Source organism: Megalopta genalis, chromosome 1 (assembly GCF_051020955.1).
Source record: "Megalopta genalis isolate 19385.01 chromosome 1, iyMegGena1_principal, whole genome shotgun sequence".
NCBI classification, from domain to species: domain Eukaryota; kingdom Metazoa; phylum Arthropoda; class Insecta; order Hymenoptera; family Halictidae; genus Megalopta; species Megalopta genalis.
The window spans coordinates 3,149,117-3,172,336 of record NC_135013.1 but is presented as its reverse complement, the minus strand read 5'-3'; the positions used below and the strand labels follow the sequence as shown (position 1 = coordinate 3,172,336).

At 38.2% G+C, this 23,220-nt stretch overlaps 1 protein-coding gene across 2 annotated transcripts in view; it reads left to right on the top strand.

Moving 5' to 3' along the window:
• Positions 1-23,220, top strand: part of LOC117223620 (dipeptidase 1) — a 296,833-nt gene that overhangs the window by 116,337 nt on the left and 157,276 nt on the right. The gene's annotated exons all lie outside the window — the stretch shown is intronic.

Below are 23,220 nucleotides of genomic sequence, written 5' to 3'. Positions count from 1 at the left end.
GAATTGTTTCTGGGACTCCTTCTTTTCACGAGGAGTTTTTAATCAACGGCGGTTTCTCAAACAAATTTGCACACCGGCCGGAGCTTTGCCGAGTCGACCTTCGTTAAATTGTCTTACCTGCTAATTCGTTGCTCTTCAGGGTACAATTAAAGTTGAAAATATTTGGAACATCGCGTGCCTTCTATTTTTTAGGGAAACTTCAAATATTCTACTTCACAGAGTTTCAAATGTAATTTTATTTATTCGTTTTCTCTGATTTGAAAATGATTTTATTCAGTTAAAGCTTTACTTTTTGACTTTATTTTTGGGCTTTATTTATTCGATTATTTAAAGCTTTATAAATTAAAAATGTTATCAGGATAATTAAACATTGTGGCAATTTTTCCTTCAATGTCATCCGAAGGTCATCTTGCAGCAGCTCGTTGAATTCGTCTTGACGTCGCCTACAATAGCGTAAAATTAAAATTACCTAGTTCCATTTAAAACTATAATGATGATCTTGTTTTTTCATCGAAAATCAATTTGTTTATAAATTTAAACAATTGCAATTTCTTGCCGTTTAAATACCGATCAACTTCGGTAGGAAACATTTTTTCGTCGGACCGTCGAACCGTCGAACGGGGCTGAAAAATATAAATATATATTTCTTTTTGATTTTATATATACAGGGTGAGTCACACAAATCCTATCAAGAATCCTGGAAAATCCCCGCGATTTTTCAGCCCCGTAGTATAAAGAAATATATATAGTATAATATATATATATCTATTAATATATATATTTATATTAATATATATATTTCTATTATAGTATAATAGAAAAGATATACATATACGTATAATAAAACAAAATTAGGACAATTTAACTAAGGAGGGCGGTTCAGGTCTCCTTGGCGCGCCGGATCGACAGGATGTTCCAAAAATGTCTCGTAATCCGAAAGTAGGGGATTCCTGAGATCATTTGAAGCAACTTTTTCCTCAGCGAAAATGCATTCCGCGGCTTCGTTTACGAATTATTAACGAAAAACAGTGACCAATCAGAGGCGAGATCATTTGGCGCGAGACGGCCGAGCCAATGAGCGGAACTGGGCACCGTGCACTTGTTGGCTAGGCCGCCGCGCGCCAGCCGAGCCCGCCTCTTATTGGTCAGTGTTTTTTCGTTAATAACTCGTAAACGAAGCCTCGGAGAAAATTTTCGCAAAGTTAAAAGTTGCTTCAAATGATCTCAGGAACCTCCCGTTTCCGGATTACGAGACATTTTCGGCACATCCTGTGTATACGGTGTGGTCAATGAGAAATTGGAACGAGCTCGGCAACTTTTGCTTTCGCGCTCTTTCTTGGGAACAGGTTTCGCTTGATCTTCGCTTTACAACTGTTCGAGTGAAGACCGTTTCACGCGCATTCCACGCTTCTTATATTTACAGTAGACCGGTTCATTTATCTCGGAGACTTCAAATTACTTGACGTGCCTCCGACGTGGAGACGCGCCGTAATAAATCGTTGTCTCTTTAACGCACACGCGTACTCATGCGCGGCCTCATCGTCTGGCAATATTTCTTCGGGGCTCTCCGTAACTTTTCTCATTTCCGGCTCGTCGTCGCTTAAAACATGCTCGAGCGTACACCGGTTACCAAATTATTTGATATCACGTATCACTTACGTGTCACGCGGAAAAAAACTGAATTAGAGTGATGTCCTAAACAACGAGAATTCCGAATTACGCGAACGTAAATCGTCGGCGCGTATTTGGTAAACGCGTCGATTTAATTAAATATTTCAGCGATTCGGCCTTGAATATTCTAGCAATTCGGCCTTGAATATTCTAGCGATTCGGCCTTGAATATTTAAGCGATTTCGACCTTTAATATTCTAGCGATTCGGTCGTTAATATTTCAGCAATTCGGTCGTTAATATTTTAGTAGTTTGGGATTACGGAAATGAATTGCTTTTTATTGCTCGTTAATATCGTAGAAATGAATATTGAAATGATTATTGATTATTCGAAAGCGCAGATTATTTCGTGAAAATATATTCGTCTCGGCCGAGAGGAAAATATTAAATTCAGCATTAAATACAGCATCATTTTAAAATCGAAAAACCGCGATTCTTTTAAAGAATATTTTTGAAAAGTTTTATGAAAAGGAACTACGAATTTATCCACAAACCAACAAATTGTTTGCGTTCGTATGACATAACATGTTTTCCTGAAATTTTTATTTGAACGAACATTGTTTTAGTCCTTATCCTTTTTTAATATATTATAAATACAATTTTTTATAGGTTAGAGTTTTAAGGAAATAAATATTATATCCTTTTACGTTATAAAACTATAATAATGCGATTAATTACAATTTTTACATTATTAAACTATCACAATGCAATTAATTACAATTTTTACATTATAAATACAATCTTCTATAGGATATAGTTTTAAGGAAATAAATATATCTTTTTACGATATAAAGCTATCATAATGGAATTAATTACAATTTTTACATTATAAATTCAATTTTTTACAGGATAGTGTGTCAAGGAAATAAATATATCCTTTTACAATATAAAACTATCATAATGGAATTAGTTACAATTTTAATATTATAAATATATCTTTTTACAGGATAGAGCGTTAAGAAAATAAATAAACCCTTTTACAATATAAAACTATCATAACGCAATTGATTACAATTTTTGCATTACAAATACAATTTTTTATATGATACAGTGTTAAGGAAATAAATATTTTAAACAATTATTAATAAAATAAAATTATTATTATTTATATTACAAATACAATATTTTATAGGACAGAGTATTAAAGAAACAAATATTTCAAAGAAACGACAATGCAATTAATCTCTATTTTTACATTACAAATACAAAACTTTATAGGACAGAGTATTAAAGAAACAAATATTTCGAAGAAATGACAATGCAATTAATCACAATTTTTACATTACAAATACAATCTTTAATAGGTCAAGGTTTTAAGAAAATAAATATATTTTTCAGAATAATTATCCTTTGATCTTTGGCAAAAAATGCTCTAAAACCATCCGCGATGTCTTCCAAACACTTTGCAAATAAACAGATATTATTTAACTAAACCAACCCATAGAAAAAAGGAAACGATTCCGGCACAGCGGGATCCGCGTTTTTGTCGGCGTCCGCGACGGTCGAAAAAGAACACAGAAGCATCCCCCCCCCCGCGACAAATCGCATTAAGTTTGTTATTTTATTCCGTTTCATCCGCAGCTCTGTTTGTCAGAAACGCTTCAAATCTTCCATCCCCTGATTGAAGCGGCGTCCATGAAACATTTATGCTCGGTGCGGCGCGGCTCGGCGACTCAAAATGCACCGAACGATGCAGTTTTAACGGATTCCGTTTGAACTTTAAAACCATTTTCGGCGAGTGTATGATCTCTCCTCCCCCCCCCCCCCCTCCCCATCGCCCACGGATAGCGATCCCACGGAAGAAGGCGACCGGCAAACGGCGGACCAGTAGCGGCCGCCGTTGGGAGGGGAGGGGTTGGGGTGGTGGGGGGAGTGGAGGAAAACGGACTACGTAATGTTTCGCAATTTCTCAGGGTCTTCCTTTATGAAACTCGTTTATGCAGCCGGCGGAGTCCCGCGTACGTGACGGCCCTTATGAAAATTTCACAAGGGTCGCGAAAGAATGGAATTAAATAATTAGTGACTGTCTTTACGAGCCGTGCAGGAATAACGGCGCTCCGGTTATTCTCCTTCTCCTCCTCCCCCTCCTCCTCCTTGTCCTCTTTTTCTTCTTTCTCCGGTCTTCCTCTTTTTTTCGTTTCGTTCTACTCCCCCTTTTTGTCTCGCCCCTCTCGAGGGAGATCCTTTGGAAACGTCGGGGGAGGAATCTTTTACGTTTTCTTGAAGAATAAAGCAGAGTCGGGTACAAAGTAATCCGATTAATGTTTGACGATTGTAATTAGTAAAATAAATATTGTCTGCGTTGGCTGCAAGACACAGGAAATGAATGGACATTTATTTCTTTTTTCATGTTAATATATAGTATGTTGTAGTATATAAATATGTAGTATGTAATAATATATAAATATATAATATGTAATAATATATAAATATACAATATGTAATAATATATAAATATATAATATATAATAGATAATAATATCAAATATATAATATATAATAATTCTATATATATTTAATATAAATATATTTCTATATTGCGTGCGCAATTCAACAAATGAATTGCTTTGATGTGTAAAAAGATTCGAAGTTCCTTCGATCAATTTGTAAAAAGTGATTCCTTCTTAATGAATTTTATTTCTTGCGATGCAATGCTTTTAACAGATTTTGTAAATTAATCTTCAGTAATTAATTCTTCCAATCCTAATTCTTTCAATTATAATTCTTCCAATTGTAATTCTTCCAATTGTAATTCTTCCAATTCTAATTCTTCCAATTCTAATTCTTCTAATTCTAATTCTTCTAATTAATTGTGTCTATTAAGTAATTCTTAATTTAAGTATTATTAATTAATTTTGTTTGTTAATAATTCTTAATTTAAGTATTATTAATTAATTTTGTCTGTTAAGTAATTCTAAATTTAAGTATTATTAATTAATTTTGTCTGTTAAGTAATTCTTAATTTAAGTATTATTAATTAATTTTGTCCGTTAAGTAGAACGATTTGGCTTTGTAGATACATATGTACGTTCGGAAAATTATGATCGGATGGTCAACGCGTTGACGCATTTTTCCAACGCCGTCCGCACGAACGAAATCTCAAATCTAATTCTATTTGTTGCAGGTAAGGGGCTTAATTAATTTCGTACCCACCGCCTTGAGCAATGCGTGAGATAATTAGCCTACAGCCGGGGATCCCTTTGTAAGTGAGTAAATGTTGTATATTATATGTAGGTCGCTCTGAGAAAGCACGGAACATCTTCTCGTTAACGTTGCACGTCCAAAGGATTCGCAATTATTTTAAGTAAACGACAATTTTCACTGCGCATCGTCGCGCATGCGAACTGGAATTATCACGATTATATTACAAACAAGGATTAACTTCATCGATTTACAAGAATTAATTTCATCGATTTTCATGGATTAATTTCGGCGATTTTTCGAGGTTTTATTCCATCGATTTTCATGGATTAATTTCGTCGATTTTCATGGATCAATTTCATCGATTTTCGAGGTTTAATTCAATCGATTTTCATGGATTAATTTCGTCGATTTTCGAGGTTTAGTTCCATCGATTTTCATAGATTAATTCCATCGATTTTCATGGATTAATTTCGGCGATTTTCGTGGATTAATTTCGTCGATTTTCATGGATTAATTTCATCGATTTTCGAGGTTTAATTCCATCAATTTTCATGGATTAATTTCGTCGATTTTCGAGGTTTAATTCCATCGATTTTCATGGATTAATTTCATCGATTTTGGTGAATTAATTTCGTCGATTTTGGAGAATTAATTTCGTCGATTTTCGAGGTTTAATTTCATCGATTTTCATGGATTAATTTCGTCGATTTTCGAGGTTTAATTCCATGGATTTTCATGGATTAATTTCATCGGTTTTCAAGAATTAATTTCACAAATGTTCAGAATTGTGTTTAAAATGTAAAAAAAATGTCACGTAGAGTGTTATTAAAAAATTACAGTGTATTGTAAAAGTATTTCTTACGGTACGGAATTGAATTTAGTTACAGAATAAAATGCAATTCAATTAATTAATACATTAATGAATAGTATTATTGAATATATATATATAAAACGTATTTTAAGACAGTAATCAAAATTATATATATTAAACAATAATATACATTAAATGATTCAATAAATTAATTACATTATACATATCAAATTTTTCGGCATTTTTGGAGTCGACGGTCCCGCACCGACCGCGCCAAGCAGTGCTCAACCGAGTCCGTATTCAACAGTCTTTAATTACCCTAATCTCGCAGAGATTAGGAAACGATCGCCGGCAGATAAAATACGTCGTGGCGACCAAAGTTGCGCTATCAATCACGCGCGCGTACGCGGCGGGTGCAGAATAAGCCGGGCGCACAACATTTTGCCGGAGTAAACACTTCGAAAGCCAAGGTCGTAAGTTTATGCGAGAGCGCGCCGGCTCTCCACCGGGGGATATTCATCCCCGGGAATCGGGATTCCCTTTTACCGGCCATCAGCGGGACCCTTTGATCACCTTTTAGATCTTTATTTCGCTCTTCGGCCTCCGCGAACAGGACTGGCAACGCTGCCAAGACGGTGGAGGAGCGGAACGATCGCGCGCGCGCGCTCTCTTTAATAAAACTTTTTCCGACCGTTCAGGCCGAATGGAAGATGACTCAAAGAGTCTTTCCGAGTCAATGTTCGCTGGATTAACTGCGGTCTCTCGTGGAGTTCGTGTTCCGATCCCGAAATTACGTCGCCGGCACATCTCAACGAGCGCGGCGCGCGTTCTGCTTTCTTTCGAACGAGATCGCTGAAATATTCTTAGAAATATCTACGTTCGTTTCTTTTTCATTCATTACAGTTAGAATAGGAATAAATTCTTGAAATAAATATATTTAATTTAATAATGTTATATATTACTATAATATGTTATATATTAATAATATTATAAATAACCTTGGCGTAAATATAATTAATTTAATAATGTTGTTCGAATGGGTAATTATAAATTTAGGAGCTATAGAATTTTGTTATTTGTTATATTTTGATTATGTGGGACTAAGGTTGTTTATTAGGTGGGGTTATTATTTGTTGAGCAAGATTGTTTTATTTATTTCAGATTTTATTATAACCTATTCCATAAATTATATAGATGGAGCTATACATATAATATTGTTTATGAAGTAGGGTTATTATTTGTTAAGTAGGGTTGTTTTATTTATTTCGTATTTTATTATAACCTATCCCATAAATTATATAAATAGGGCTATATAATATTGTTTATTAAGTAGGGATATTTTATTTATTTCGTATTTTATTATAACTTATTCCGTAAATTATATAGATGGCATATGATATATTATACTATATAATATATTATATTGTATAATCTATATATTAATATAATTATATACATACTTATATATCAATATTATATAATAAATATGTGTACATGTTAATATAATTGTATAAACATGTATATATCAATGTAATTATATAAATATTTATATATTAATATAATTACGCATTATATCATATATTAATAGAATATAACTATATATTTACAAATGTATAAAATGATGAAAAAATGGTGAATATTTTTTCCCGAATTTGGACCGTTCCACTTTGCTTTTAACTATAAATATGCATATAAATATGCATGATCCGGAATTGACTGTATTGTCATTTGCATGCTCCACTCGATGCAATATATATACAAAGTGTCCCAAAAATGTCTCGCAATCCGAAAGTGACGGGTTCCTCGGGTCACTCGAAGCGACTTTTTCCTTTACAAAAATTTTCTCCGAGGCACCGTTAACGAGATATTAACGAAAAACTGTGACCAATGAGAGGCGAGCTCGGCTGGCGCGAGGCGACCGAGCCAATGAGCGGAACCGGGCTTCGTGCGCCGGTTGGCTGGGCCGCCTCGCGTCAGCCGTACTCGATTCTTATTGGTCACTGTTCTTTCGTTAATAACTCGTTAACGGTGCCGCGGAGAAAATTTTTATAAAGGAAGAAGCTGCTTCAAATGATCCGAGGAACACGCCATTTCCGGATTGCGAGACACTTTTGGGACACTCTGTATATGTATCCGTAACAGTTTAAAGCATCCTGAATAATTGTTTAGAGATCGCGAATTAAAGTGCACGGTCCAGAATCGAATAAGTCAGAAGTCGAAATCGGCCGTAAAGTTTGTATTTATCTGTACGAGCTGCTGCGACACCGATGCCGAATCCATTGAATTGTAACTCGCGGTTTCGCACGCATCGCATGCCAGTTACGTTATTACCGCGGAGTTATCCGATTCTCCCGAGTGTATTAAATACGATCCATAAATACGAATATCAGACGGTTCGGGACAGGAACAGAATTATCGTCAAAAATGGAATTGAACCTGCCCCCGGTTATCGGCTTACGCATTAAACGCGTCTGAAATATTGTAATAGCCCGGTTCGGCGGCCGCAACTTCGCGAACTCGATCAATTTCGGTTCTCGACCGCCCGGACGAAAACTAATTTGCATGCAATACTTTCAATTAGCGGTGGCAATTTCACCCTATTCCGCAACCTTGTAACTTGTAATTCCGTTAACGATCCCGTCGATATCCGCGTCGTTGACCGCAAAAAATAGCCGTGATCTACGAATAAGCGAAGCAAAATGCTTTGTTAATGAGCGAAGAGAAACAATCGAGATTTATTAATGAGCGAAGAACAGAGTTTGTAAATTTATTAATCGGTGAAGGAAGATATTAAAAGATCCATTAATAGGTGAAGAAAAATATTATTGTTAATAAGTGAAGACAAATATTAAAAATCCATTAATAAATGAAGAAAAATATTAAAAATCCATTAACGAGTGAAAAGAAATATTAAAAATCCATTAAAGAGTGAATAAAAATATTCAAAATCCATTAACGAGTGAAAAAAAATATTAAAAATACATTAACGCGAGTGAAGAAAAATATTCAAAGTGCATTAACAAGTAAATAAAAATATTAAAAATCCATCAACGAGTGAAGAAAAATGTTATGAGCCATTAATAAGTGAAGAAAAATAATAACAATCCATTAATGAATGAAGAAAAATATTAAAAATCCATAAAAGTGAAAAAAATATTAAAAATCCATTAAAGAGTGAATAAAAATATTAAAAATCCATTAATGAGTAAAAAAAAATATTAAAAATCCATTAACGAGTGAAGAAAAATATTCAAAATCCATTAACGAGTGAAAAAAATATTAAAAATCCATCAACGAGTGAAGAAAAATATTCAAAATGCATTAACAAGTAAATAAAAATATTGGAAGTCCATTAACGAGTGAAGAGAAGAAAAATATATTTATAAATAGAAAAAAGATACATATAATTTAGAAGTATGCATTTAATTAATTTAATTTGGAAGTATGCATTTTTATAAAAGCATCCTCGAAGAACCCGTGTACAATGTAGAAATTCTACCGCGGGCCAAAATGACCCTGCATTTGTCTCCCGCATCCGCCGAAATCCATTTGCTTACCAAAGGGTTGAACCCAGTTTCGACGCCACAGGATCTGTTTGTCTTCGGAAGGACGTTATACTGGCAACACGCAGTTGCAACGCAACATCAATATTATTTTATGAAGTTAGAGAACTTCCCAAATCCGCAAAATTGGATTTGTCCTAAACGCGATAGTTCCGTTGTACCGTGCTTGCCTTGTAAACATTGTACGGATAGCCGTACACTTGAAAGATAGAATTAATTAATCTAGGAGCGTTCTACATTTACGATTCACCCCGCGTCCGTCTCTTGCGTTAATTCGACACCGTTTGCCTAATGAATTGATACCGAGGATTGATAATCGTGATCGAGATTTTTTATTAACCCTAGAAAGATAACCATATGACAACGTACGTAAAAGATAACCATACGCTTCAGAGGCGCATGCTTTTCTAAGGCGTCAATTTTATACTAACAATGGATATTTGTTTAAGTTAATCTAGTCATTTTAAAGGTTTGGCATTATCGTAAAAATAAAATGCATTTATATTATATTTTTTTATATTTTAAGTAATTTTAAACTTAAATCACTAGACCTCTATGAAAAATTAACAAAAATCAACAGTCTTCGCAGGCGCCTCTGCGACGTAGGTTATCTTTCTCGGGTTAAAAATACTAATAACTTGTTATTACAAGTTGTTTGGTAAATTCATGTTCATCGTAATGTGTTGTCAAATATTTTTATTATCATATAAGTTCATGTTTATTGCGATGTATTCAAATATTTTTATTATAATCTGAATTCACATTTTTACTTTTGACGTATTCAAACATTTTTATTATAATATAAATTCATTTTTACTTTTAACGTATTCGAATATTTTTGTTATAATATAAATTCATTTTTATTTTAACGTATTCAAACATTTTTATTATAACATAAATTCATTTTTATTTCAACGTACTCAAACGTTTTTATTATAATACATAAATTCATTTTTACTTTTAACGTATCCAAATATTTTTATTATAACATCAATTCATATTTATTGCAATATATTCAAATACTTATATTATAATATAAAATAATTTTTATTGTAATATATTTCTAACGAACTGCATTTTACTAGAATATTTAGAAAACAAAAAAGAGTTAAATCCAGTCACAGTTTCGTTAATTAAATTCCTTTGATTTCATGAGAACTCCAGTTTTTCGATACTTATCGTGTTAAACGTTCGGATGAAGAATTATACCCGATAAAAACCCATGAATAAATTTGTAGAACCCAACCAGATCCAAGTTTATCGTCGTGCGACTCTATTTTACGAGATTCGAGCATCTTCTACGCGAAAAATTGATCGAGAACCGAGAATTTCAAGCGAGGAGGAGACTTTGTCGAGCAGAAGTGCACTATACAATTGCAAAATTACCGCGAAGACTGCGAACGACTGCGCCAGCTGCTGTTCGAGGGTTGGCATCGGTACGTGCTACTTATTGTTGGGAGAGTGGTTCCGGGCGTGCGAGTGTGGCGCGAAGTTGCGGCGCGTTCGCAAGTTTATTGTTTATCGAATTCGGCCATTGAAGTTTCGGCGGAAAGTTACGAGTAACCTTAGCTTCGCTCGTTCTTTGTCGCCGAGGCTCGTCGGAAGTTGCTCCTCGGTTTTGCTCCTCTCGCTTTCCGCTTGCTTCTGCTCGCTTCCAAAAGGCTTCGAGTCGCTTGCAGTCGTTTTGACTCACTTCCACTCACTTTGACTCGCTTCCAAAACGCTTCGAGTCATTTACACTCGTTTCCAAAATACTTCGTCTCGTTTATACTTTTTTTACATTCACTTTGACTCGCTTTGACTCACTTTGACTCGCTTTGATTCATTTTGACTCACTTAGACTCACTTTAACTCGCTTCCAAAACGATTCGAGTCGTTTACACTCGTTTCCAAAATGCTTCGACTCGCTTACACTTTTTTATACTCACTTTGACTCACTTTGACTCACTTTGACTCGCTTTGATTCACTATAACTCGCTTCTACTCGCTTCATAAACAATCCGAGTCGCTTACACTCGTTACCAAAACGTTTTGACTCGCTTACACTTTTTTTACACTCACTTTGACTCACTTTGACTCACTTTGACTCGCTATGACTCGCTTTGACTCGCTTCCAAAACGCTTCGAGTCGCTTACACTCGTTTCCAAAATGCTTCGACTCGCTTACACTTTTTTATACTCACTTTGACTCACTTTGACTCACTTTGACTCACTTTGACTCATTTTGACTCCCTATGACTCACTTTGACTCACTTTGACTCGCTTTGATTCACTATAACTCTCTTTTACTCGCTTCATAAACAATCCGAGTTGCTTACACTCGTTACCAAAACGTTTTGACTCGCTTATACTTTTTTTACACTCACTTTGACTCGCTTTGATTCATTTTGACTCTCTTTGATTCACTTTGACTCGTTTCCAAAACGCTTCAAGTCGCTCACACTCGTTTTCAAAACGCTTCGACTCGCTTACACTTTTTTACACTCGCTTTGACTCACTTTGACTCGCTTTGACTCGCTTTGACTCGCTTTGACTCGCTTCCAAAACGCTTCGAGTCGCTTACACTCGTTTCCAAAACGCTTCGACTCGATTATACTCTCTAACATTCGCTTTGATTCACATTGACTCACTTTGACTCACTTTGACTCGCTTTAACACGCTTCGACTCGCTTCCAAAACGTTTCGACTCGCTTCCACTCTCTTCCACTCGCTTCCACTCGCCAAGTTCTCGGACAAGGCCGCGTCGCCTTGACACGCGCGCGCCATCGCCGTGCCGTTCTAATAAGTTTATACGACGACTCGGTTATTGTTATTTTTATTGTCCGGCCGCCGCGGATAACACCAGGGCTTGGTATCGCGCCAGAAGCGATACCGGGCTGTGGAGCCGTTTCAGTTTTATCGCGGCCGGCCTCGCAATAAAACCGCACATGGCGGAGTGTACTTTAAATTAAAAAGCGAAATGCACACGCACCGGCGCAGGACGCCGCTCGGGCTCCTTCGAAGAGGATTTTTATTAATACTACTAGCACCGCGGGATTTATTTGTTTTGCCGGTGATTTTATTGGCGCACACATGCACGGTTTTCTTCTACGATACCATTACGGGTTTTTATGCCTGCTGCATTTTTGAACAGGTTGAAATGATATTCTTTTTCATTGCAACAGTCGTTCGACGTGGTTTGATGACGTCGCTGTTGCCACGATATTCTGCTGTATTTTTCTATCGTTTGTTTTGCATTATTGCTTAAATGATAATAATAATAATAATAATAATAATAATAATAATAATAATAATAATAATAATAATAATAATAATAATAATAATAATAATAATAATAATAATAATAATAATAATAATAATAGTAATAATAGTAATAATAATTCTTTATTTCGTACCCTCTGATTTTGAAAGTCCTCTGACTACATCGAATCTTTTTCAAAAAATTGTTACACGACTCAACTACATTTTTCTTTTTCTTTTATTTCTTTATTTTCGATAAATTATTACCAAATTATTATCGAGAAAAAATTGTCGGAAGCTCGGTAAAAAATGGTAGTCAGAATAAACGTCGTCAATCAGAACAAATAAAATCAGAATATTAATATAACATTGTTATTATTATATAATATCAATTAATATAAAACAGCTGTTTCTTTGTGCTCCGTAAATCTAGCGTTAACGAGACGCCTGCGGAGGAAAGGATCGGCGGGACCGGCCGATAAATTCGCGAGCCGGTTCGCCGTTTCACGGAGAGATGTGATTCACGTCGCGGCGGCCGGCGGCAGTCGATCTCCCATCGAATGGCGGCCGGGTAATTTATGCGTGCAAGGATACGCAACGCCGCCGGCAGATATTTCAGTAGTAAAGCCGAGCGCATGATCAGACTTCATAAGCCGCGCCGCGAGCCAGCGAGCGAGTGAGAGATAGAGGGCGAAGGGTAGCGCGGGAGGGGAGAATGCACTTTCGCTCATCGGTTCGCCTTTGTCCGTGCGCTAGCTTCTTCCCCCTCCCTTCCATTATTTTCCTTGAACTTTTGAATGCCCCTTATTATATCCCATCGGCCATAATCTTCTTAGGTTTTATTAGAGCATCGGTCGGTACGAGAACGGAATAGGTGAGAGGAGAAAATAGGGCCGGTGGAAACGACGGCGGCGGCGGCGTCAGCGGCGGCGGCGGCGATGACGGAGGAGTGGGGAGGCCGGGAACTCGATTCCCGCGGAAGCGCAATTACGCGCGACTGAAAATTCGATGCTGTTAATACGATAATTTACTCGGCGCGCGCGCGCCGCTAGCATAAGTAGCTACAGTTACGATTAATTCGTGATCGGGAATTATTAGACGAATTAAAATAAAAATGTCCGTCGCCGCCGAGGAAAGTTTCGAGCGCCGGGCAAGTTTTAACGATGCTCCGGCGAAACGCACTCGAAAAATTCCACTTGGCCTGTCCAGCGAGCCATCCCGCGAGCACGCGCGCGCGCGCGTTTCCCCAGATATTTCACGGACCACAGTTTCAATGGCCAGCCGGAAAATTTGAGACCGCGGCGCGCTCTTGTTTACCGGCCGTTAAAAACAAATCTGGGCCGGCCTTCTCCAACGGTCCTCGGGCCACCTTTATTATGCCCGTTATTTAGATGAATGTCTTTTTCGCATCGTCGAAAATAGCCCGCTCGATTTCGCCGGAATTTATTGACCCTTCGAGCTCGCGGCGCAACGCGCGCGCACCGTTCGCGTTCCAACGGATGAATTTTAACGAGCTACCACGAAAACGAAATTTCTATCGGCGGAAATCTGTCGAAAAATACGTTTCGATAAATTTTTGAGAAGCGCGCCTATAATTCTCTCTGGAAAAAAATCGCGTATGGTTTGTTTATATTCAAACTCGGAGTCGTTTATTCACCCTCGATTTCATTTTCGCATATTCTCAATTTTTGACGTGTGTGTAACAAATTATATTTATATATGAATGATTTATAGATCTATCTATATGTCTGCATTTGTATTAATTTTTAATAAGAAATTAAAAAACCGCAGTACACACAATTTTAATTACATCGAATAATTTATTATTGTCGGTTTTTACATTATCCATCATTTTTATTCTGCTCGAAATTGAAAGCCGACTCGATTTGAACTTCTATTCCGGCTAATCGATCTGCGAAGATGTCAATGCAAAGTAAATTGCGAGGGAGGACCGCGCACTGCCGCGACGAGATACACGCTCCTTAATTAATACCCGGCATTATCACTGGCTTTTGTTAATGAAAAATATGGAAATTTCGTCGATGCGTGCGGAAATATCGTCGGTACGTATTTGCGGAGAACGGGCGCGATAAGAATAGATAGTTCATGAAGCGGGGCTTGGATTTATCTCGAAATTATGGTAGTTCCGTGAAATTAGAGATTCCTGAGGTCATTTGGAGCAACTTTTTCCTTTACAAAAATGTTTTCCGAGGCACCGTTAACGAGTTATCGAGGAAAAACACTGACCAGTGAGAGGCGAGCTCGCTCGGCGCTAGGTGGCCGAGCCAATCGGCAGAACCGGGCTTCGCGCGCTCGTTGCCTCGGCCGCCGCGCGCCGCCTAGAGCTCGCCTCTCATTGGTCGAGTGTTTTTTGTTAATAACTCGTAAACGAAGCTTCGTAGAACATTTTCGCTAAGGAAAAAGTTGCTTCAAATGACCTCAGGGATCCCTCGTTTCCCGGAAGTACCATAATTTTGGGACACCCTGTATACATACGGAATTATTGATCGAAATATATATTATATTATTAAAACGGCTGTCACGGTTAAACCGCTTACAATTTCGGCTCAAAAAAATTAGTAAATATTCTTCAGACATTCTAAAACAAGAGTGAACAGCATTTTTCTTAAAAATATTACCGTCTGGTAGTAAAAAAAATTCGGAAAGTTCGCGCTGCGTGACTTGTTCATTACTTCGAACGCGGACCAAATCCGTCGCGCTCTTCTATGTATATATATATATATATTATACATATACATATATTATACATATACATATACATATACATATATTATACATATACATATACATATACATATACATATACATATATTATACATATACATATACATATACATATACATATATTATACATATACATATACATATATTATACATATATTATACATATACATATCCATATACAATATTCCAGCGTGATTTTCGTTTCGTCGTTGGATAACGGAGAGACTGCGGATTTTAATTCCTCCAAAGGAATTACAGTCCGGAATTTAATAATTTCATGTCTGAAGCCGTGAACGTGATTCATGGCCGCTTGTTAGGCCGGTGCCTAGACAAAGAGCGCGGTAAAAGGAGTATATAGAACGGCGGATAGAATGAATTTTTACGCTGAGCCCCGTGTCAAGGAGTCGCCCTGACCTCGTGCAGACGTTATTACGCCGCGTCGGCGCGCCGCGGCGCCGTTTATTCGGACGTATGATCCGAATACTGTGCTCGGAGCTCGCGACATGAATCCTACGCCGCGACCTAAGGTCGCTCTGTGAGCGTTCATGCCCGACGGAAAGGGTGCCCCCAATTTCCACGAGCACAAATTTTTCTGTAACGAATCGAACCAAATCATACTATTATTGTTTATTCTTTTTTATAAATTGTATTAATTATTTCTAATTCCTCCGGGAAGAATTTTAAATTATTGAATCTCTTTTTAATTAAGGTGTGTCATGTAATATTTTCTTTTTACTATAATTATATTTATATTTTTACTGTATATAAATATATAATATATAACAAAAAACAAAACAGATAAACTAAAACAAGAGACTATATAAAGTGACACAAGCTAAAACAGAATTTCAATGTCAACATTAATCCGAAACTTGTCGATTATCTTAATTGAAATTCGGATCGCGCCGCGCGCTCTCCGTACATTTTTCGCGATTTACATTTTCATAAATTCTTTTCCGGCGCATCGTTTCGTCGCGCCGCAGCGAAATTACCCGGGAAACAATTGAAGCTGGCTGCGGTGCAACTTTAAACTCATTTTATGGCAAGCCGGCTCGCATAAACTTATCAACTTCCGTCTTATATCAGAGCGTGCACGTCGAAGGAACGTGATACCAACCGGGCTGCACTCCACTCCGGCGAGAACAGAAGGAGATATGCGAAGGAAGTATATACTTTTCATAGAATTCCCGAGCTCTAATCTCCTGTTGCACGACGCAAACTCCGGATCTCGGCTCGGAAAGGGACCGACGGAAGTTCCTTTCCTTCGTATTCCCCAACGGTGTCGTTTCTGTTCGTATGAACCCACTGAACTCTCCACCGCTCTCTCTCCTCCTCTCTCTCTCTCTCTCTCTCTCTCTCTAGTTTTCTCGCTCTCTCCCGCTCTCTCTATAGATTTCTCTCTCTCTCTCTCTCTCTCTCTCTATAGATTTTTCGATCACCAGATTTCTCTCTCTCTCTCTCTCTCTCTATAGATTTTTCGATCTCCAGATTTCTCTCTCTCTCTCTCTCTCTCTCTCTCTCTCTCTCTCTCTATAGATTTTTCGATCTCCAGATTTCTCGCTCTCTCTCTTTCTCTTTCTCTCTCTTTCTCCAGATTTCTCGCTCCCTCTCTCTCGCTCTCACTTTCTATGTATAGATTTTTCGATCTCTAGATTTCTCTTTCTCTCTCCCTCTCACTCTCTATCTATAGATTTTTCGATCTCTAGATTTCTCGCCCCCCCTCTCTCTCACTCTCTATCTATAGATTTTTCGATCACTAGATTTCTGGCTCTCTCTCTCACTCTCTATCTATAGATTTTTCGATCTCCAGATTTCTCTCTCTCTCTCTCTCTCTCTCTCTCTAGATTTCTCGCTCTCTCTTTCTCTCTCTCTCTCTCGATTTTTCGCTCTCTCTCTCTCTCTCTCTCCTTCTCTATAGATTCCACAATCTCTAGATTCCTCCCTCCCCCCTCTCTCTAGATTTATCGCTCTCTCTCTCTCTCTTTCTCTCTTTATAGATTCCTCGCTCTCTAGATTTCTCCCCCCTCTCCCTCTCTTTCTCTCTCTCTCTCTTTCTCTCTCTCTCTCTTTGTTTCTCTCTCTCTTTGTTTCTCTCTCTCACTCTAGATTTCTCGCTCTCTCTCTCTTTCTCTCTCTCTCTCTCTCTCTCACTTTAGATTTCTCGTTCTCTCTCTCTCTTTCTCTCTCTCTCTCTTTCTCTCTCTCTCTCTCTCTCTCTCACTCTAGATTTCTCGCTCTCTCTCTCTTTCTTTCTCTCTAATTTCTCGTTCTCTCCGCCTCTCTATGTAGATTTCTCTCTCTCATATATATATCATCATCATCATATATATATATGTATATATATAACTATAGAGAGAGATAACTATAGAGAGAAAACTAGAGAGAGAGAGAGAGAGAGAGAGAGAGAGAGAGAGAACTATATATAGATAGTTTTCTCTCTATATATATGTATAGTTTTCTCGCTCTCTCTCTCTAGTTTTTTCGCGTTCTCTCTCTTATTTTGTCTCGCTTTCTTTCTCTCTCTCTCTCTCTCTCTCTCTCTCTCTCTCTTGCTTTCTCTCTCTTTCTGTCGCTCTCTCCCTCTCTGTCTCATTTTCTTGTTCTCTCTCTCTCTCTCTCTCTCACTCTCCCGCTTTCTCTCGATTTATCTCGCATTCTTTCGCATTCTCTCTCGCTTTCTCTCTCTCTCTCTCTCTCTCTCCAACCATTTTTCTCTCCTTCCATCCAGCCCGGTTGCTCCCTGTAATTCATTTCCTTGGCACCGCTCATGATTCCTAGCGAAGATCTCGGACTACCCTCCGTCCGGCACGTTCGCCACTTTATCTCTATTTTATACTTTGTTTGCTACCGTCGCCGATAGAAGTGTTCCTTTAAAAATCTAGTCGCCCAGCCAATCTCCTATCCGAGCCATTCTTTCGGCTCGCATTACTACTTCGACGCGTCTACGTACTTCGGAATCAGATTAGAAAATGTTCGAACTGCGAGCCTCGTTTCTTAGTCTTCGATGTTATCTATTTCATCGGTCATCAAGGCTGTTAAATCGAGGCCGTTGTCGTTTCGTTGGACACACGCTTGGCTCGCTTTTTACGCTTATTATCGAGCATCGATATGCTGCCCTTTCGTAAATACGTTTCGTACGCGAATCATAATATTTTTCTGCGTCACGTAGTTTGAGAATTCGAACGTGTAACCAATTTATTCCGAGAACATTTATTTCGGCAATGTTCCGGTATCCATATGTTCTATTATCTAATCATTGTATTATTTAGATATATTATAAAAATGTTGGCGTATCAGCGAAATTAATGTTAGTAGTGAAAAATAATAGGTTCATAAATTATATTAGAACAGTAGGAACTCCTTTTTATACGAACATTTATTTTGGAAATATTCTATTATCTAATCACTGTATTATTTAGATATATTATAAAAATGTTAGCATACCAGCGAAATTAAAGTTAGCAAGAAAAGAAATTTATAGCCAAAAAAGAAAATTATATTAACACAGTAGTACTCCCTTATACAAACATTTCTTTTGGAAATATTCTATTATCTAATCACTGTATTATTTAGATATATTATAAAAATGTTGGCATACCAGCGAAATTAAAGTTAGCAAGAAAAGAAATTTATAGCCAAAAAAGAAAATTATATTAACACAGTATGTTCCGTCACGTAGGACCTCCCGCAGACCTCTCTCTCGCGAAGGGTTTATGGCACGGACAAGCGTGGGTCATCTGAGGAGACAGAGACCTTTTTTGCAGCTGCCGAACATCCGGGCAGTGTCCCCGTCTTTTCTAATGATCGCGACGTGTCGTAAATCCAAAAGGCCCGAAAAAGATCCCTGCAATAACACTTGAGATTTTTGAACGCGTCTTGGGAAAGTTAGTCCCAACCGTCGCGGGGATGACATCTCAAGGCCCAGAGGTCCTCCCCGACCACGCAATTACGTGTCGCACCCCTCTTCAAGACAAGGCCCGTGCAGGACGGTACGAGAGGGTGGTGACGAAACGTTTGGAGGACGCTGATTGGGAAATCGTAATTTTCGAGAAAATCAATCAGTGCGTCCAGGTATGGAGGTGGAGGTTCCTTCAAGAATCTCAAGTGGGGAGAAAGGTATAAAAAACGCGAGCAGTCGAGGCGAGTCAGTTATTAGTATTATTATTCTTACAGTCGCCTTCAAAAACATATATTCTCGATCCGGAGTCTCACTCGTGCGTCAAACAGTCTCAATCGTTCGGAGACTCACTCGTCGCAACCGGAGACTCATTCGACTCGGGAACTCAATCGCTCATTCATTCGAAATCGGTCAATCGGACCGATAACCATTAAAAACCGACGCGTCTTCAAACAAGTGAAGCCCGGGCCTTACAACCCCGGTAGGGTTGACGTTCGATCCCCGCGCGTCAAAAAGGCGTCGTAAAAGCACGGCGCTACACAGTAGTACTCCCTTATTCGAACATTTATTTTTACAATATTCCGGTGTCTAAACGTTCCATTATCTAATATTTTAAATTATAGAAATTATTAGATAATAGAATATTTCGGTATCAGGATATTTAAAAAATAGAGCTTCGGATAAGAGAGTCTGTACTGTAACAGAAAATGGCGGGACATTCCGGAGGACGGCCGTCAGACCGATACCCCCGTCAGATCGTTCCCGTTCTGTCATGAGACACTAGATCTCTATCATCGCCGGGCGTGATATTTTTCATCGGAGCGGAGCGGAGGGCCGCGTTTAAAAGCACTTTACATCACGGCGCGCGGCGCGGCTCGGCTCGGCTCGGCTCGGCACGACTCGACTCGACTCGGCTCCACTCGGCGCAGCTCGGCTCGGCGCAGCTCGCCTCGGCGAGGAGTGCGCGTTCGCTTGAGTTATAGGCCACCTTCAATTTCGTCCGCATTACTCGAAGAACGTCTGCCCCTCTCCCGTCCCTCTATTTATCGCCGACAACTATGAGATATTACGTGTCTCCGCGGCGACAAAAATTATCCGCGTCGCACGCTGAATAAAGACCTGGAAGATAGACAGATCGACAATCAGAGAGGGAGAAAGAGTGTGTTACATGGTTACATTCTACCCAGGGGGTTACCACTCTAGCGCGCGATTTTAATCCTTTCCGGACGAAGCCGCTCGACGGGTATTGCGTCGCTGTAGACGACAGGTATTGGATATAAAATAAAAATGTTATAAGATATAATTATATTATTGTAAGATTATAAATATGTGGAAAACTTTGCTGGTTTCTCTGGTAGTGACACAGAAAGACTGACTCGTCGAACTGAAATTCATTCTGAACCTACGGTTAAATTAATAAATTTATATTAATAATTAACGCTATGCCGTCCGCAGATCTTAGATACGATTCTTTTGTTTGACGCCGGCATAATAGCTTGGAAATTTTAGATTTTAGTAAAAATTTCAAAGGTGGCGGTAATATAAATTCCTAAAATTAAGATAAGTCATCCGAGAATTTTCGTACTTAATTCTTAGTTAAATAAGCACGATGCTATAGTTAGTTCGCTGCCTTTTAACACCCAAGAAATATAGTTCAAATGTTATTTCAGTTTTATAAAATGGCACTAAAGTGCTACCACCGGCATACAACAGATAGTTTTTGCATGGCACCAGCGTGGTGCTATCGGATGACATAGTGTTAATAAATTAATAAAAAAGAAAAAACGGTAAAAAGACTTGGGCGGCTGTTTACCGACACTCGTCCGCAACGGTAAAAAGACTTGGGCGGCTATTAGCCGACACTCGTCCGCAAAGGGTTAAAACAGTGTTTCAACCGCTATCTTGGCTAACGTAATTTTTTCGAACTAATGTTCAACTTAAATAATGAAATTTTAATTTAAAGCTTCGAATAAGTTAAAGTACACTAATAACGATATATGATATATGTATATGTATTATTTTCTCTTATAAATCATACTTTATTTTTTCAAGTTTTTACTATGGTTAACCTTAATATATTGTACATATACAGGGTGAGTCACAAATTACTCCCCACGATTTTTCAGGCAAACAAATGTTCTTTATTAAAGTTAATTGGTATTTAGCCGACAAGAAATAGCAATTATATAAATATTAAAACAAATTAATTTCGATAAAAAAACAAGGTTACCGTTATATTTTTAAATGATACTAGGTAATTTGGATATTTTTCTTTCAATATCATCCGAAGGTCGTCGTGCAGCATATCATTGAATTCGTCTCGACGTCGCCTACAATACTATGAAATCAAAATTACCTACTTTCATTGAAGATATAACGGTGACCTTGCTTTTTTATCGAAAATCAATTTGTTTTCAAGTTTAAACAATTGCAATTTCTTGTCGGTTAAATACTAATTAACATTGATGAGAAACATTTTTCTGTCAGACCATCGGAAGGGGCTGAAAAATCGTGGATTTTTGCGATCTGCAAAAATTTGTGGCTCACTCTGTATATGCGTATTATTTTTTCTCACAAATCATACTTTACTTCTGCCATTTTTTGTTATGGTACTTACCTATCGCAACAGAACTTCCGCCGGCATTCGAAGATCCCGGAAGAACTTTTCCACCCTTGACTCGACGTTTCGAGGGGCAACGAGATAGGGGCGGTACGATCGCGGGGTCCGTCTGGCGACGACCCTGAAAACGCCGTCGACCCATTCGTTCGGTGAATATTGCAACGGTCATTAAAACCGTCGGTGCCCCGCCCCTATTTTCCCCGTTCTTAACTTTACAGAAGTTTCGCCCCGCGCGTTTCTTATCTGAAACCGGTCGCCCTTGTTGCCGCGTCGTTCGCAATTCCTGGCGCAGAGGGGTGGCTCTTTTAAAGTAAAAAGAAACTACTTTCTAAGATTTTTGAAATGACACCTCGACATAACTTTGACATTCTGACATCGTAATAATAATAAACAATAAAATTATAAAATAAATAATTGCAGTCTGGTATTGTAACAACGTATTGCTACAGGCAACTTGTCCAAATTACATAATAATACATTATGACATAATTGCAGCTCCATAATGTCATAACCTTGACATTCTGATATCGTAATAATAATAAACAATAAAATTATAAAATAAATAATTGCAGTCTGGTATTGTAACAACGTATTGTTACAGGCGATTTGTCCAAATTAAGTCGCTGTAATATAAAACTGCTCCGCGATGGACAACCCCTGAAAATATAATAGAAAATAAATGCAGGATGTATTATAATTATGTTAATACCTGGAAGGAGTGATTCTTGAGATCATTTGAAGCAACTTTTTCCTTAGCGAAAATGTCGTACGAGACTTCGTTTACGAGTTATTAACGAAAAACAGTGACGTTAGACGGCCGCCCCGCGGCCAGCTGATCTCCCCACTTATTGGCTCGGCCGCCTAGCGTCAGCGCCAAGCACCGGCCGCACTCGCTCTCCGATTGGCCAGCGTTTTTCGTTAATAACTCGTAAACGAAGTCTCGCACAACATTTTCGCAAAGGAAAAAGTTGCTTTAAATGACCTCAGGAATCATTTTACTGTATTACCATTTCAAGTTTACTGTTGTTATAAATAAAATGATGCGAAGCGGGAATAATTGAAATTCGCAACAGTGCTATAATTATAAATCGTAGATTAGAGATTAAAAAACGGCATTACGTTTTACTATCAACAACGAAGGTCCAAGGGATGAAACGGGACGGAAAATGGAAGGGTTTTCCCGTGTTTCTGTCCAATTTTTTTCCTGAACTTCCGGCAGGTCTGATCCGGCAGATTCATGATACGCTTTTTCCGTACAACGTTTACGAGGTTCGACGGAACGAATGGTCGATAATATTTCTCGCGGTTGTTTCACGGACAGAGCTGCACGCGGCGACAGCCGGCCGTAAGAAATACGATAGAAGATAATCGACGGGAGAGAAATACGGCAACGGTGCGTAGATACGACGCTGCCGCATTTTACAGTTGTTCTTGCGATTCTGTCACCATTAACAAGGGAACAGGCTCCGCTGCGGACGATTCGTTTGTCTGGCAACTGTCCCGCGGGACGACGCGCGAAACGGTGACTT